Source organism: Staurois parvus, unplaced genomic scaffold (assembly GCF_062004578.1).
Source record: "Staurois parvus isolate SC_StPar_1 unplaced genomic scaffold, SC_StPar_1.0 ptg000195l, whole genome shotgun sequence".
NCBI lineage: Eukaryota > Metazoa > Chordata > Amphibia > Anura > Ranidae > Staurois > Staurois parvus.
Window position 1 is genome coordinate 7,933,177 of NW_028317991.1, and position 12,720 is coordinate 7,945,896.

At 43.9% G+C, this 12,720-nt stretch overlaps 1 pseudogene across 1 annotated transcript in view; it reads right to left on the reverse strand.

The window, feature by feature from the left end:
• The window catches only part of LOC149461683 (uncharacterized), a 48,554-nt pseudogene that overhangs the window by 19,841 nt on the left and 15,993 nt on the right, over positions 1–12,720 (reverse strand). The window contains exon 4 of the transcript XR_016312808.1: positions 4,745–4,875. The product of XR_016312808.1 is annotated as an uncharacterized LOC149461683 (transcript). The remainder of the gene's footprint in view (positions 1–4,744; positions 4,876–12,720) is intronic.

The window sequence follows — 12,720 nt, forward strand, 5'->3', positions numbered from 1 at the left end:
CCACACTTTTGTAAGAATACTTATCTATTCCTAATCCCATGCTATCTTGCAAAAATGTTTGCCAAAGACATTTCCAAAGATATTTGTAAAAAAGTTAAGTATTCCACTAAACATGACATACTGTATGTTCTAACAAGGGATTAGACCATTATGATATGCATGTACATTGTATTATGTTTGGAGTGATTTGGAGGTTTTTGCAACAAATTATGTATATGATTGTATATACACAAAAAAGTCTTCTAAAATGACAAGAGAAAATACATATATTTCACTACATCTAATATAGTTGATTTACTGAGGGCAAAGAGTCCGTACACTTTGCAAGTGCAGTTGCTCCAGAGTTTAGTAAATGAGGGGAAGCTCTGCTGACTTCCATCATCCAACCATATGCAAGCACAAATGCAGTTTTTTATTTTCCTGTGATTGCATGTGATTGGGTATTCTTTGTAAAATGAAACTTTAACCACTTGAGCTCCAGAGGATTTACCCCCCTTAATGACCAGGCCTCTTTTTGCTACTCGGCGCTGCACTAATTCAACTGATAATTGCGCGGTCATGCAATGCTGCACCCAAACGAAATTTACGTCCTTTTTTTCACACAAATAGAGCTTTCTTTTGGTGGTATTTGATCACCTGTGCGCTTTTTATTTTTCACGCTATAAACAAAAAAAGGCCAAAAATTTTGAAGAAAAACAATATTTTTTACTTTCAGCTATAAAAAATATATAGTAAACTCAAAGTTGGTTATAAATTTAGGCCAAAATGTATTCTGCTCCATGTTTTTGGTAAAAAAAATCCCAATAAGTGTATATTGATTGCTTTTTGTGGAAGTTATAGTGTCTACAAACTATGGTATAGATACTGCAATTTACGCCATTTTTCTGCTATACAGCGCTGCACTAGTTTAACGGACAATTGCACGGTCATGCAATACGGTACATAAATGAAATTTACATTCTTTTTTCCCCACAAATTGAGCTTTCTTTCGGTGGTATTTGATCGCATGTGCGGTTTTTATTTTTTGCGCTATAAAAAAAAAAGGCTGACAATTTTGAGGAAAAAAAAACAATATTTTGGACTTTTTGCTATAAAACATGTCCAGTAAAAAAAAGTGCAAAAATCTAATTTAGTCATAAATTTCTGCCAAAATGCATTCTGCTACATGTCTTTTCTAAAAAAAAAACCCAATACGTGTAAATTAATTGGTTTACGTGAAAGTTATAGCGTTTACAAATGGCGGGAAAGATACTGGGATTTTTAGGGTTTTTTTTATACTAATAATGGCGGCGATCAGCGAATTATGGCGGCGATCAGGGACTTATGGCAGCGACCAGCGACTTATGGCGGGACTGCGGCGGACATTTTGACATTGGGGGGTACTGATTTGGGGTCACTGACATACCAAAAACACTAATACAGTGATCAGTGCAGAAAAAAAAAAAACTGACACTGTACTAATGGCAATGGGGAGGAAGGGGTTAACTTTATTTTTCTGGGAGGGGTTATAGGAGTGAGGGGAGTGTTTTACTAGGGGGCGGGTGTGTGTACTGGGCGGGACAAGGCTGATCGAGAAAGAGAAACTGTTCTTTCTTGATCAGCTCATCCTCGAGCTGAGAAGGAAGTGACAGACAGCACAGCTACTGCAGCTGTGCTCTCTGTCACTATTTGCCGCCGATCGCCGGGACATAGCCGCTAAGGAGCGGCTGTGACCCGGCGACTGACATCCGCGGGACAAATAGGGCGGCGGCGCACGCCCCCTATTTGTTTACAAAACACACATCTTAAAACGTGGTTTTGCCTGTGAGTGCCGCCGTATATATACAGTGGCTGGGCGGCATGCGGTTAACTCATTTACTAAGCTCTGGAACAACTGCACATGCAAAGTGTAGTCTATTTGTCTTTAGTAAACCAACTATTCTGTGTTTTTCCATATTTAGATTTTTATACATTTCTGTTGAGAGATTACTGATCCAAAAAGGTAAAGTCTACTCCAAATCGGCTATTATATGTTTACATTCCTTAAATATCGCATGCCTGGACCACTACTTATTTAACGCATGCATTTATTTAGTTATTTATTTTTGGAAATTAACTTTAACAACGTTTTATGTGGTATTTACCGAGCATAAATACCAAACAGCGCCAAGAGGGTATAAAGTTATCCGGCAGCTGGAATGAAAGTAACTCCCCCCCGGTAAACAAAACTCTTTGTTACACAGTTAGTCTGGCTGAAAAAAGACAAAAGTCCATCCAGTTCAACCATAAAAAAAAAAAGTTATAATATAAGTTATGATCCAGAGGAAGGCAAAAAAACCCAGCAAAGCATGATCCATATTGCTCCTGCTGGGAAAAAAAATCCTTCCTGATCCCCTGAGAGGCAATCGGATATTCCCTGGATCAACTTTACCTATAAATGTTAGCATCCAGTTATATTAAAATACAAAGTCTTTGCACTATATGAATGTTCCCTCCCTTGACAACTATAACTATTGAAGGAAGAGGTCACTTTGGAAGGGATGCAGGAGCAGAGATACATGTTCATTGAGGCCAGAAGTCCCCTCACTAAGGTACATACAGAACATGGAGGGGTGACAAGGAAGAAGGAATTGATATACAAGGCTTGATTTAACTATACATCTGGTGAGAGCATAATGAGATTACCGCCATTTGTACACGGTTTTGGATTTTTGAGGCAAATACCGCAAAAAAGGGATACTGTTTTAACATTTTCAGCATCACACTAGATCAGGGGTGGGCAAACTTTTTGACTTGAGGGCCGCAATGGGTTCATATATTGGACCCGGGGGCCGGACTAGCTGCTGGCCGGCCCAGCCACTACCATGCCATCCATAGTAAGTATAGTAATATTCCCCCATAGTAAGCATAGTAATTAATTCACCATATAGTAATTCATCACCCATAGTAATTCATCCCCCATAATAATTCATCCTCCATAGTAATTCATCCCCCATATAGTAATTCATCCCCCATAGTAATTCAACCCCCATATAGTAATTCATCCCCCATATAGTAATTTATCCCCCATATAGTAATTTATCCCCCATATAGTAATTCATCCCCCATATAGTAATTCATCCCCCATATTAAGTCCCCCGTGTCAATTCACTTACCTTTGCTCCGCGTGTTCCTCTCGCTGTCTTCCCGAGCCGCTCCGGAAAATCTGTCTCCTATGAGGATCTGTCCCCCTCGACGTATCTGCGCATGTGCCAGTTTCAGGCATTAGCAGCCGATCGGCGATCTCCGGCACATGCGCAGATACGTCAAGGGGGACAGATCTTCAGGGCGGACTGTGAGAGGAGCCTAGCTCCGCGGGCCGGATTAAAAGGTCCGCCGGGCCGTATACGGCCCGCGGGCCGTAGTTTGCCCATTGCTGCACTAGATATTTAGGAAAAATGTTTCAGATCATGTAAATACTGCATGTGATCTGCTTTAGTGAATGAAGCTCAGTGTGTTTCTCAGTAAATCCCCAGGCCCAGTATGATGAAGAAAAACTACCACCCTTGGGCTAACACAGATAAGGCAACTAGATTCTATTCTGACTTTAGCTGGCCATACACAGATATTTTTTTTTCTTTGAGCTGAACAAAAAAAATGAATCAGGTTCTTCCATCCACACTGAACAACGTGGATGGACAACTATTCTGCCAGGTTATTGCATTTTGACATCCAGTACCAGCAGCTGGCATGATATCTGAACAGAAGCTGCAGCTGATTGGATGCAGACTCTGTTGGACTGACAATGTTCTGTGTGGCTCCTTTGATTTTCCAATCAAAGAATGTTGCATAGGAGGGTGGTGACAGAGCCAATCATGGAATGAATCATAGCCAGTTCATCAGGAACTGACCAAAATTTGCAAAGTGCGCAGGTGCTTAAAGGGTCAGTTCACCTTTACATATTTTTCCTAAAAACGCCCCTATGCATTACAGTGTCCTCTGTACAATGAACTGCTCTGCTCTGTTTTGCAAATAAAGGCTTTTTCAGCTGTTCATATTACTGTCCTCCCCTCTTCATCCTGAAGTATTAAAAAAAGTATAATGGACAGTACACAGTTGAGTTAGTCTCCTTAAGCACAATGCAAGCAAGTAAGCTGCATTCCAGACAATCCTGAAAAGAAAAAGAAAATACTGACACAGAGGGTAGAAGCAGAGCAGAAGAGGCCCATTAGTCAACACCTTTCAAATCTTACACCTGTAAAAATGATGATCAGGTGAAGAAGGTAAGAAGATGCAAGTGGAGGTCAAATGGGGTGAGCTTGTCGTTTTCTTGTGGTATTATGTTCTGTACGCATCCAGCTTTGGACAAGGGATTGGGCTAAAGTACTATGACAGGTCATACATTTTGCTATTTTCTTTCACCACAAGTTGAAAGAAAGAAAATAGCTTGATTCCCCCATCAACAGAGTCAGTATTGATGGGGGAGTCCCTCCTCCTGTGCTATTGTATTCTGACAGCGGGACGTTTCCCCACCGTCAGAATACAATGATCACTGCTGGCAGCTATAGCTGCTGTCAAGGATAGAACAAAAAAAAAAAACCCTGTCAGGCTGGCTGTAGATTGACTTCAGTACAACCAGCCTGCCCATAGATGGATCGAAATTCAGAAGGTTCAGCAGGAATTTCGATTTGTCTATGGCTGGCTTAAGAGAATTTGTAAGATATCAGCTGGAGGACCAAATCAAGCCAACCCAAATCTCAGCTGAGATAATACGCTGAAAGCTAACAAAGACCCCAGGCCAGATTTGCTGATGTGGTCAAAATTGAAGGTACCCAGACTTGCCTTTTATGAGTCTTCCTGTAGGTTGCATGCATAGTTCCATCATCAAATTCCAGCTCCTCTGATACTCTGCAATCTCTGTTTTAAACAATAAAATTAGGATAAAATTATAAAAATATTCATGAACAAAGCTGCAGCTGTCATCACTAAAAGCCCACTGTCGGCTGACATCAGAGAGCCGCTCCAGACTCAGGAAGGATCCCCACAATAATGTTGGGATCCACCCAGATGCCTCAATAGCAGCTGGCTCAGCCTCTCTGTGCACCACTTAGAGCCTGATTCAGCCACTCCTGCCCATGCCCAGCAAATTCTGGATGGTCAGAGCACAGAGCAGTGACTGGCAGTCACTGCTCTCTGCTCAGGGTGGACTGAGAACCGAGCGATCAGCGAACATGTGATAGTTCAGTTCTCAGTCTTAGAGCCGGTGGGCTATAGCTACAGCAGGTAGGTAGGTAAATATGTATGTCTATTCTTTTGTATTCCCACGCTTCTTATTTAACCCTGAAATAAGCATTTAAAACATTGGTGATCAGTAGTTTATATACCGTATATACTCGAGTATAAGCCGAGTTTTTCAGCACATTTTTTGTGCTGAAAAACGGCCCCCTCGGCTTATACTCGAGTCAACGTCAAGGGGGGCGCGTACAGGGGTGGGCAGAGGGCTGCTGTCTCTTACCTGGCTCCCACGATGATCCATCCAGGAAGCGCTGCTCCTTCCGTCACTCCTGCCGCTCGGCTCCGCCTCCTCACCGGTGATTGGCCGCCAGAACTGTAGCTCAGGAAAGGTACACAGGCGGCCAATCACGGGCGAGGAGGCGGAGCCGAGCGGACCCGCGAAAATCGAGTGAGGGAAAAGCCGGTAAGTGTGCAGTGCAGAGGTGCTGCTGCAACCACATATGCTGGCTGCAGCAGCACCATACTGCAACAGGGGTCAGCAAGTGTCATTGGTGTCAGTGGGAGGAATAGTGCCGCATCATTGGTGTCACTGATACTAATGATGGGGCATTATTCCTCCCACTGACACCAACGATGGGGCACTATTCCTCCCACTGACACCAATGATGGGGCACTATTCCTCCCACTGATACTAATGATGGGGCACTATTCCTCCCACTGACACCAATGATGGGGCACTATTCCTCCCACTGATACTAATGATGGGGCACTATTCCTCCCACTGACACCAATGATGGGGCACTATTCCTCCCACTGACACCAATGATGGGGCACTATTCCTCCCACTGACACCAATGATGGGGCACTATTCCTCCCACTGACACCAATGATGGGGCACTATTCCTCCCACTGATACCAATGACGGGGCACTATTCCTCCCACTGACACCAATGATGGGGCACTATTCCTCCCACTGACACCAATGATGGGGCACTATTCCTCCCACTGATACTAATGATGGGGCTTATACTCGAGTCAATAGTTTTTCCCAGTTTTTTGTGGTAAAATTAGGTACCTCGGCTTATATTCGGGTCGGCTTATACTCGAGTATATACGGTACTACCCCTATTAATAGTCGCTAACATTGGTGGCCCCCCTCACTAAAACTGATGTAACTGACAATATACACTTGAACTGGTTTGGGTGGGTGGATTGATACTATTGATAGAAAATAGATCTAATTTTTTATCCCATACTTGGATGATGACCACTGGGACGATATTGAATTGTTTTAAGGACACTATTAGTACAGCTGACAAGCGTATTCAATTTAAATTCATACACAAATTATATTAAACCCTACAGAGGCTACATAACATACTTAACAGCAGATGCTGACTGTCAAAGACGTTCTGTATCACCTATGGACACTTTCAATATGATTTTGGATATGTTTCTGCATTCCGGACTCAATTTTTCTATTTTTTGGATACAGACTTAGGTTATAGGGGTCTCCAGACCCCAGAACTTGCTCTACTGAGTCTATAGACACCATTGAATCTTCCAGAGAGCTAAAGACCTTATTTTGTCTAGTTCTGTTCTACGCTAGGAAAAGTATCCTTCTAAACTGGGAAGGCACGCATATCTCTCAAGTTTACTCAGTTAGTGGGTCTAGTAGTTGATGGTCTTTTATCCACACTTACGATATTAAGGGAGAAGTACATCCAAAGCGCTTTTGGCTGTACTTCTCCTGTGGATCACAGGAGTGCAGTTCATTCTGCATTCCTGTGACCCGTTTTCAGCTAAGAGCAGACTGAAGTCCGCTGACGGCTGGCATCACTCTATCGGTCCAGGCTGGGGAAAGATCCTGACTTCAAAGACAGGGGGGGAGCCCTACTTCTTTGTTAAAGTGGTTCTACAGGCTCAAGGATTTTTACCTTATGCATTCTGTGCATTAAGGTAAAAAACCTTCTGGGTGCAGCTCCTCCCCCAGCATCTTCCCCTTATACTTACCTGAACCCCATCTCAATCCAGAGATGTCCATGAGAGAAGTGACTCTCCCGGGTGTCTCTCTCCTCATTGGTTCACATAGCAGTGGAAGTCATTGGCTCCTACTTCTGTCAATCACAGCCAATGAGTCTGTAACGGAACCGGAACTCGACCACTCTTGGGTATATTCCGTTATACCGCAGCTTCCCTTGTCCGAACACCATCCACGGACCACACCCTTGAGATCCCTCAGGAAATAGACAGCACCCAGCTCTTCTTATTAAAACAGGAAGTCAACTCTTTTATTTTACATACACAACAACTTATATACACAGGGCGGGGAAACACAACCAGGAACAGGAAACACATCATCACCCCTCCCCATCCAACCAAGACACAGAACAATGGGGCAGCACATGGCAAAAGACAATAGATAGCCATGTGGCCGAGAACAACACATCAATACACATTTACATACACACCCTGTACCCTAACAGGCACAGGGTCACTTAAACATAAGAATTTGGGGAGATGATACAGAGGTCCCCCCACACCCAAAAGTCACTCCTGTCACAGAGTCAATGAGGAGAGAGCAGACGGTGGTACCAAGCCACGCTCTGTGTGTCAAAGGACACACAGAGCGTGGCTCAGGAGCAAGTATGCTTGAGTGGCCCTATAGCAAGAGGCTTGCTATTGGGGCATTTGGCAGGAGGGAGGAGCTAGGACTGTCAGCAGGGGATCCAAAAAAGAGGAGGATGAGGGCTGCTCTGTGCAAAATCATTGCACGTAGCAGGTAAGTATAACATGTTTGTTAATTAAAAAAAGAAATCTATTAGAATCACTTTTATTATATAATATATAACAGCAGATCTTGTTATAAAACATTTTACAAAAATTTGGCAACTTTGGATTGATCCATTTAGTGATCAGATTTGGCTGTTAACGATGGGAATGAGCCATCCTTCAATTAGTGACCTATGGGTCGAAATGTCCATTTCTTTGGTTTGTGGTAACTTTTGTCTCATATGGGTGCATGGCAATGTGAGTTACTGTATATCATTTTCTTAGTTTGTAGACCTGAGTGTGTAAAGTCTGGGTTGTTATGTTATTAAAAATGCATAAACACCTTTACAAAGAAAAAAAAAAAAAGAGACCTAATTTTTTAAATAAATCAGATTCCATCTGGGCCACCTCTGCCCTCCAGGTAGGTTTGCCACCTCATCCCTTTAAAACCGAACACATATTAATGACACAGGTTCTGAGGCTAATTTAATGCAGATAAGACACCAAGCGAGTTTCATTACCACCTTAATCAGCCCCGGAACCTGTCTAATGAATATGGGTTCTGGTTTAAAGGGATGAGGTGGCAACCGTACCTCTAGGCTAGGGGTGGGCAAACTTTTTGACTTGAGGGCCGCAATGGGTTCATATATTGGACCCGGGGGCCGGACCAAGAGTAGATGAATGATGTGTATGTGTCATCCATAGTAAGTATAGTAATATTCCCCCATAGTAAGCATAGTAATTCATCCCCCATATAGTAATTCATCCCCCATATAGTAATTCATCCCCCCTATAGTAATTCATCCCCCCTATAGTAATTCATCCCCCCTATAGTAATTCATTCCCCATATTAAGTCCCCAAGTCCCCCCTGTGTCAATTCACTTACCTTTGCTCCGCGCGTTCCTCTCACCGTGTTCCCGCGCCGTTCCGGTGTAGCATGAAAATCTGTCTCCTATGAGGATCTGCCCCCCTCGACGTATCTGCGCATGTGCCAGTTTCAGGCATTAGCAGCCGATCGGCGATCTCCGGCACATGCGCAGATACGTTGAGGGGGACAGATCCTCATAGGAGACAGATTTTCATGCTACACCGGTCTTCAGGGCGGATTGTGAGAGGAGCCTAGCGGGAGCCTAGCTCCGCGGGCCGGATTAAAAGGTCCGCCGGGCCGTAGTTTGCCCATTGCTGCTCTAGGCCATATAGCATCTGCATGGGCTGCTATGCTTACAGTTATTCCCTTGTTTTGTATTGTGAGGAGAGAATGCTGGGGAAACTTCCAAACTAGCAGGTGTCAAACATCAAGATTTATTGTGGCTTCCAGGATTGTTTTTGTAAGAGAACGGTGGTGGCTAGCTGAACTCAGGGAAAAATCTGAAATTGAACACCCAGTAATCATGAATCCCTTTTTCCCAGAGTCTTTTATAGCCACTCATTGACTGGGAGAATGCCTTGCAAGGTTATTGTGCTGCATTCCTCCCCTCTCTCTGCTCAGCTAACCACCAAGGTTCTCTAACAGAAAAAAAAAACAATCCTTAAAATCACAATAAACCTTCACAAGTAACCTCCAGGATTAGCTTTCCTCTGCTCCTGCTCTTCCTTCTCCTAATAAATACAAATTAAAGATGAATTCCTAACCACGATAATAATACTAACAATAGTTTACAAAGCCGTCCGCAACTCGCCCCCCCCAGCTAAATTACTAACCTAGTCTCAAAATAGCAACCAAATTGTTCTCTTCGTTCCTCCCAAAACCTCCTGCTCTCTAGCTCCCTTGTTACCCACCCATGCTCATCTCCAGGACTTCTGCTGAGCCTCTCCTGTCCTCTGGAGCTCAATAGCCCAATCTGTCCGACTGTCTCCTACTCTACCTTTAGACGATCCCTGAAAACCCTTCTCTTCGGAGAAGCTTCTTCTGCTGCCACCTAACAACAGTACTTTATCTTCTCCATCGGCTCATCCCCCACAGTTATTACCTTTTGTATCTCTTGACCCTCCCTTTTAGACTGTAAGCTCTAATGACCAGGGCCCTCTGATTCCTCAGAGGGGGGGAGCAGAGGTGAGATTACACACAGCAGAGCTCAGTGAGGAGAGCTTTGAGAGATTATTGGATCGAAGAGACACCCCCCCCCCCCACCACCACCATACAGCTCACAGGAGCAGAGCTGAGGCTGCCAATCTGTCCCTCCCCTGTCACCAAAACTTGTCAGAAGTGATTCACAAGAATCACTTCTGACAAGTGATTCTTGTCAGAAGTGATTCTGACAAGAATCACTTGTCAGAATCACTTCTTCTTGTCAGAAGAATGGGGTAGCATTCTTCTGACAAGAAGAATGCTACCCCATTCTTCTTGTCAGAAGAATGGGGTAGCAGACAGAAATGACAGTTAGTACTCTGGATTGAGACAAGTAAACACTATATAGGGTTATGCTTTGTTCATATTTCATGTCTGAGGTTTACAGCCATTTTAAGCACACTGCCAGCATAGGAAGCTTATGGCTGGACAAAATCAATGCTATTGATGGTGTTTCAAAATGCCAATGGATGTCACAAAGCTAGAGGAAGTCGGGGAAAGAGAAGTGGCCTGGTGGGCAAATGGAGTGACTTAAAGCGGAGTTCCGCTCACCCTGTCAAAAAATAAAAGTCAGCAGCTACAAAAACTGTAGCTGCTGACTTTTAAAAAACAGCCACTTACCTGTCCCTCGGTCCTGTGGTGTGTCTCCCGCAGCTCGTTTCACCAGCCGTCCTGTATTCCAGGAGGCCGGCATCTTCAGTGTGGGCACCCGGCTGTGATAGCTTGCGGCTTCACAGCCGAGTACCCACTGCACATGTGCGAGTAGCGCTGCGCTTCATGAATGGTCCTGTAGTCTTCTGGGACCTGTCACGTGTCCCAAAAGACTACAGGGAGGGGAGAGGGAGGACACCTTCCATTTCCGATCGTCTAGGCGATCGGACTGGAAGTGGGAGCGGGTACCTGTCAAATTCGGGTAACTGCTTCCTCCCGCCCCCCCAAAGGTGCCAATCCTTAATGGGGAGCGGGGGAGCAGTCCTTAAAGCGGAACTTCCCCTTTTGGGTGGAGCTCCGCTTTAAAGACTTGCAGTGACGGAGTCCTCAAACATTATTGTAAATCGTTATTTTTTGGCAAGGAAAAAAAGAGAAAACAAAATGGTTTGGGGTAAATTCTTTTTTATTTAGTTTTTTTTTATCCGATATCTGATTTATTTTTATTTGAAGCCTTTTTTTTTTTAATAAACAAACATTTAACACAAGAGGCACTTATGACGCAGGGTTCACAAAGCATTTTGGGTTTTCTAAAGAGAGAGAGAGAAAGAGAGAAAGAGAGAGAGCGTGCGCAGCAGGCTGTTTCCTTTCAGACTGTATCTCTCTGATCCAAACTGCTGATGGAAGGTAGAGAGAGGCGGGGGCAGGGGTAGAGGAGGGGGATGAGTCAATGCTCTGACTCATTCAGCTGTGTTTTATTTCAGCTCTAGCTCAGTAAACAACAGGCTTATTCAGGAAGGCAGATAAGGATAGCCTGGCAATCCCAGGAGAGGGAGTCTAGGGTGCCATCTAATGGCTGAAAATTATAATACAAGATTTTCATATGTAACATCCCAACTTGAAAAAAAAAAGATAAAACACAATATTTATACATACTGTATATATTTTTTTTTTCTCCCAAAAATAATTAATACAGAATCATTTCATGTTAGCAGTCTCATGTGGCAGGTACCCAGTCTCTAACCCAGCCTTTCTCAACCAGGGTGGCTAGGCACCCTGGGGTGCCTTGAGGATTCTTCAGGGGTGCCTTGGCTAAATGTCTAAAAATTGTCCAAAACTTGGCAGAGGATGGGACAAGCCTGCCTTTAAGTTACACAAAGCCACAGGTTTTCATTGAGCACCATTACGACCTTCTAGCCGCCAGCGTCCTGACAACCAATGACATCATCAGCTGATATGGAGGATGTCAGCTGCCTGCACAGCATCCTAGTTTGACCCTCTTCTACTCTGTCAGTGCTGGGGTCACATTAGCTCAGTGATGGAGAAAAACTGAGGGAGAAGAGAAACATTGGAATACTAGTCAGTACCAGTGTGGAAAAGTGTATTTGCTTTGGAAGAATAAATCACCTCTAATGTTGGGTGTCCTGCATGTGTGGATGTTGCTGCATTATATAAAACTGTTAGAATAGTTTTTCACATTTTAGAATGGGGTGCCTCATGACTGTCCATAATTTTAAAGGGTGCCTTGACTGAAAAAAGGTTGAGAAACACAGCTCTAACCATATCCTGCAGCTTGGGACTGGTGATGAGAATATGGGTATAGCCCATAGGAGCTGCTTATCCAAGCTTCAAGCAAGTCCCTCAATTACCAATAAAGAAAAAAAAAATTTCCAGCTTTGTCTATGTATCACAAAGGAGGACCAGTTACTAGAGATGCCAATGGGCGCTGGAAATTGCAAGTTTAACCTGGACAAAAGTTGTATGTGGCGGTATTTCTCCTTTTAGCACAGGGTTCAATATGCAGTCAAAGGAAGATGATAGGATTTCTAACCCATGATTGTGTACTGGCTGAATATTCCGTTAATATGCAAGCTCTAGCCTAGGTTGTAAAACCGTTTGCCTTTGTAGTGCGATTCTGCTGGCATTTTTGGATCAACTGTCTGCATAGGTTTTTAATTCTCTCTGTGTCTGCGGCAGGGTCACAAGGACCCCGAGGCAGAGGAGGCGGCTGTCTAGCTGACATAAGGGCACACAAGAG